Raw genomic sequence first — 6,000 nt, forward strand, 5'->3', positions numbered from 1 at the left:
GCCTTCTGCGTGAAAAAGTTTATCCCTCAGGTCCCTTTTAATTCTTTCCCCTCTCACCTTAAACCTATGCTAGTCACCCTATTCATGTCCCTCATGATTTTGTAAACTTCTATAAGGTCACCTCTCAGTGTCCGACCCTCCAGGGAAAATAGCCCCAGCCTATTCAGCCTCTCCCTATAGCTCAAACCCTCCAACCCTGGCAACATCCTTGTAAATCTTTTCTGAACCCTCCAGTTTCACAATGTCCTTCCTTATAGCAGGGAGACCAGAATTGCACACAGTATTCCAATAGCGGCCCAACCAATGTCCTGTACAGCCGCAACAGGACCTCTCAACTCCTATACGCAATGCACTGACCAATAAAGGCAAGCATGCCAAACACCTTCTTCACTATCCTGTCTACCTGCAACTCCACTTTCAAGGAACTATGAGCCTGCACTCCAAGGTCCCTTTGTTCAGCAACACTCCCTAGGACCTTACCATTAAGTTGTATATGTCCTGCCCTGATTTGCCTTTCCAAAATGCAACACCTCACATTTATCTAAATTAAAATCCATCTGCAACTCCTTGGCCCATTGGCCATCTGGTCAAGGTCCCATTGTACTCTGTGGGAACCTTCACTGTCCACTACACTTCCAATTTTGGTGTCATCTACAACGTTACTAACCATACCTCCTGTGTTCATGTCCAAATCATTTGTATAAATGACAAAAAACAGTGGACCCAGCACCGATCCTTGTGGTACACCACTGGTCGCCGGCCTCCAGTATGAAAAGCAACCCTCCACCACCATTCTCTGCCTCCTACCTTTGAGCCAGTTCTGTATCCTTGTTCTTCCTATAATCCATGTAATCTAACTTTACTAACCAGTCTACCAGAGGAACCTCATCAAATGCCTTACTGAAGCCCATCTAGGTCACATCCACCGCTCTGCCCTCATCAATCCTCTTCATTACTTCTTCAAAAAATTCAATCAAGTTAGTGAGACATGATTTCGCACACACAAAGCCATGTTGACTATGCCATGACCTCTGATATGTTAATCTCATCACAGCCAAAATTGAACTATTTCTGCAGGGGTGAAAGCATGTTACTTTCACCTATATTCCAAAGCAAGGAAACCAGAAGGAACATGAGAAGTTTGTAACAAGATAAAAACTCATCAGATGCTACATTCTATCCAGCTTCTCATGTGGCTCAGAAACTTGGATTCTAAGTAAAAATTTATCAAAGAAAGCAGGTGCCTTTGAAAAGTGGATTCTAAAATATATGCTTAAATCCCACCTAAGACAAAGGAAGAGGAACTTGGATTTGCAAAGGGACAAAAAAATCTTAAAATTGACATCCAGATAAAAAAATGGCAGTCATTCCAAAATTTGTTCAGAGCTGAATTGAATTGAATTAGCTTTAATGTCATGTGTACTGTAGTGAATACAGTGCAAGGTTTACAAGTCGCCACTTACAGCGTCATCTTAGGTACAAGTTCTCAGGAAAAAAGAATTAGACAAATAAAGGAATAAAAAGTCCAGCATTGCAGTTTGTAGAATAAATTAGAAAAATGGAGAAATAAAATGCTCTGAATAACTCAGTCCACACTGGCACCTAGACTTCAGTCTGCACCAGGTCTTGACTCCAAACGGTGTCTGGCTTCACCTTGGAAAGCTACAGAGATGTCTTCTGGAGAGCAAAACAGAAAGAAGAGTAAATCTAGATGGAGTTGTATGATAGATGACACAGATTGGTTGAACGTGGGTGCATGGTGTCAGGATGGCACATGACATATAAGCCTGACATACTGCGACAGCAGAGCTCCTGGCACAAATAACCAAAGGTTGGACACGACAGGACTGCATTCTAAAGTTGTTTTATTTACAAATTCACAGGGTACTGCAGGATGAAACTCATTACTTGAAGGGTCTGCTTGCATTGAGACCAGCACAACAGCAAAATAATGAGATGCTAATCAACATCGACTGAATTATCTTAGAGTTCAAGTGCCTGACTGCCTTATTTCTTCTTAACCAGGGCAAGTTGTTAGAATCTGGCTCTGCCTGAAAGGACGTTGGAGGAAGGGTCAATAGCATCTTTCAAAGGAGAATTGGCCAAATAGTTCATAAAGAAAATGCAGGCTAGGTGGATTGGCCATGCTAAATTGCCAGCAGTGTTCAGGGATGTGTAGATTAGGTGGGTTATAGGGGGATGGGTCTGGGTGGGATGCTCTGAGGGTTGGTTTGGACTTGTTGGGCCAAAGGGCCTGTTTCCACACTGTAGGCATTCTATGATCTTCTATGATGAAAGAAAACTTTGCAGTGCTGTGGCAAAAGAAAAAGGGACTGGACTCAATTGGACAGCTCCACCAAGGAACCAGTACAGTCATGATGGGCTGAATGGCCTCCTCCTGAGCCGTATGAAGAACCAATCAAGAATTATATGGGTCGTGAGCCAAGAATCTTGCCCTCATGAACTGCCTATACCCTTCAAGGAATTGGACACTTAGGATGGAGTTTGGATGTATAGAAGTTAGATAAGTCCTTGAGGGGTAAGGTTTTGCTGATCATCTTGGACTGAATGTAATAGGAGTTGGTTTCTATGGAGGATAAATATCATCATGCACTAGTTGGCCTGAATGGCTTGTACTGTACTTATGATGCAATTTGATGTACTGATCTTTCAAGTTCGCCCCACTGTGGTACTTTATTTCTGCTAGGAACTTTGGATCACTCAATCCTCGCTTGCATGTATGGTACAAACCGCCTCTGTGTACACCTGTACGTGTTTATAGTTAAATATACGGACTAGCATTGTTCACAGGTGGTAATATACCAGTATCACTACCTTCTGTTTATTTGCAATGCACTGTAATGCACAGACTCTTGTAATTATAATGTCAGCCTCTGGTTTGGACGCCAAAATTGAATTGTTCTCGGTGTCTGTGGATGCAGATGCAGGATGAATTACCATCTTGAGAGATAGAGCAGATGAGAAGATTTAACACTTTTTTTTCTCCTTGAAGTCACAAAACTTCTCTCTTTTGGTAATCTCCTCTGAGACCTCTTTCCCCTTATTCTAGTCTTTTGCACACCCTCGAATCTAATCATTCCCGCATTGGCGGCTGTGCCTTCAGCTACTGCGGTCCTGAGCTCTGGAATTCTCTTTTCCATCTACCTCTCTCTCCAACTTCTCCCATTTCATCTCTCTACCTCTCTATGCTCCTTCATAATATTCCTCAAAACATCCTTCTCTAACAAGAACTGAAAGAGCTGCGGATGCTGTAAATCAGGAACAAAAACAAAGTTGCTGGAAAAGCTCATCAGTCCTGAGGAAAGGTCACCGGACCCGAAACGTTAACTCTGTTTTTTTCCTTCACAGATGCTTCCAGACCTGCTGAGCTTTTCCAGCAACTTTGTTTTTGTTCCTCTCTAACAAGATTCTGGTCATCTGTCCCATTATGACTTGAAATGGCTCTGTGTCACTCAGTGTTTGATAACATTGAAGAACTTTGGGACTGTCTTATTAAAATGGAGGTGATACAAAGTGCAAAATGTTGTTCTTACAACTTTCCTTTCTCAAGCTTTGGTTCAAATGCATCAAAGAGAGCAAGATGGGGCATAGGGTGAGATAGTGAGAGAGTATGAGTAAGCTAAGAACAAGGCACCATTTTCTCTGAATGAAAACATTGCAAGGCTGAAGCTGTTGACTGGGATTATGGCCGGCATGGACTGGTGGGACCGAAGGGTCTGTTTCCATGACTCACACATTTCACATACTTACCCTGGTTCCATCACCTCTTTGTCCCTTGCTTAAGGTTGAGTTAGACGGTTTCTAACTATTCCAAAGAAGATTCATATTGGATTCAAAACATTAACTCTGCTTCTCTCACCACAGATGTTCCTAAGTCTCTCCAACAAGATCTGGTTTTATTTCAGATCTTCAGCATCTACCATTCTTTATTTTTATCAGACTGCTTCTAACCTCAGTCTCCTATTCACCCACGATCTTCATTTCCAAACCTCCTGCAAGACCCTTGTTAGAACTCAGCCGCAGTATTGTATACAGTTGTGGGTGCCACATTATAGAAAGGATGTGAACGCATTGGAGAGAGTGCACAAGCAATTTACAAGAATGGTCTGAGGGATGAGAAACTTTGGTTATGAGGATTGATTGAAGAAGTTGGGACTGCTTTCCTTGAGAGAAGAAAGTTGAGAGGAGATCAGATAGAGGTTTTCAAATCATAAGTGGGCAGGCTAGAGTAGATAGGGAGATACTGTTCCTGCTTCTACTACAGATGCCAGTCTAAAGCCAACTTAATTCACTCCATGTGATATGAAGAAACATCAGAACACACTGGATAATGCAAAGCCCTAACAACATTCTGACAATAATACTGAAGAAATATGCTCCAGCCTTAGCCAAGCTGTTCCAGTACAGCTGCAACACTGACACCTACCAACAATGTAGAAAATGGCCCAGGTGTGTGTTGCACACTAACAGCAGGACAAACATAACCCAACCAATTAGCACCCCTTCAGTCTATTCTGAATCATCAGTAAAGTGATAGAAGGGGGTCATCAACTGCACTTTAAGCAGCACTAGTTTAGCAATGAGCTGCCCACTGAGCATCAGTCAAGAGATGATTACTGAGCAAGTACTTCCTGTTCACACTTGTCCTTCTGGCCCCCTGACCACACCTTCCATCCCTTTGGTGATAATCGAGAGCAGACTGACTGAATTCTAATTGACCAGGTTGGATTTATTTTGCCTTTTGTGGACAGGCTATATCTGGGCAGTGCTGGCAAGGTAGGCAACGTTTGGGCTCCTGAGCCTGTCCACTCCAGGACGGCTGCATCCATCTTCCTCTTTCCCTTTCATCGTCTTTCTTCTTAGTTTTCTTCATCTTTTTCTTGGCGGTAGAGGAGATGTCATCATGGAGGAGACTGGAGCGAGACTCATGGCGAAGGCGGTGAGACAGTGGGTCATGGTTGCAGTAGGCCCAGAGCAGGGTCTCCTAGCGATGTCAGTGAGGTAGCGGCAGCAGCAGAGCCAGGGTCTTCTGGGGCATTGGCTGGACCTGGAACGAGGACTCATTGCTGCCTAGAGACCGGAGGAGATCTTAAGAAAACTTGACAAGAAAGAATATAAAGTTGAAAATTATTTCTTATTTTTCTGCCTTTATATTTTTCTATCAGTTGAACAGAAGATAATGCTCTATTTAAGTAATTTCTTTTTATCCATTTTATAATCCAAAATGGAGCCAGAGTGTGGTGACAAAACACTTTCCACTATATTTTCCCAAATAACGTGACAATAAAATCATTCATTTATTCATTCACAATGTTGGGCAGATTGTCGCCTTGTTTCCAAGGAGCGGAGTCGGGGGAGGAACACAGAGCGATGAGTATAAAAATTAATTTACCTTGGGGATACGGGTTCTTATACGAGGTACTTGCTCCCTGTGTGTACAGGAAAAGGGCTGCAGGGAGGATGTGCCAACTGACCATGGTACCATGGTACAGGAGGACATTCAGGAGGGGGATCAAAAAGACAGGTGGTAGTTGTAGGGGATTCTATAATTAGGGGGATAGATGGCATCCTTTGTAAGCAGGGTCGAGAGTCCCACATGATATGTTGCCTGTCCGGTGCCAGGGTGAGGGACATCTCCAGCTGGCTTGAAAGGATATTGGAAAGGGAGGGGGAGCATCCAATTGTTGTGGTCCTTGTTGGGACAAAAAACATAGGCAAAACGAGGAAAGAGGACCTGTTTCGGGATTATCAACAACTAGGAACCAAATTAAAGAACACATCCTCAAGGTTATAATCTCCAGATTACTACCTGAGCCGTGTGCAAATTGGCATAGGGATGTGAGAATAAGGGAAGTAAACACTTGGCTAGAACAGTGGTGCGGGAAAGAGATGTTCCCTTTCATGGGGCACTGGCATCAGTGAAGGGGAGGGATCTATACCGCTGGGACGGTCTCCACCTGAACCGAGCTAGGACCAATG

The sequence above is a fragment of the Rhincodon typus genome, chromosome 18 (genome assembly GCF_021869965.1).
Source record: "Rhincodon typus isolate 14 chromosome 18, sRhiTyp1.1, whole genome shotgun sequence".
NCBI lineage: Eukaryota > Metazoa > Chordata > Chondrichthyes > Orectolobiformes > Rhincodontidae > Rhincodon > Rhincodon typus.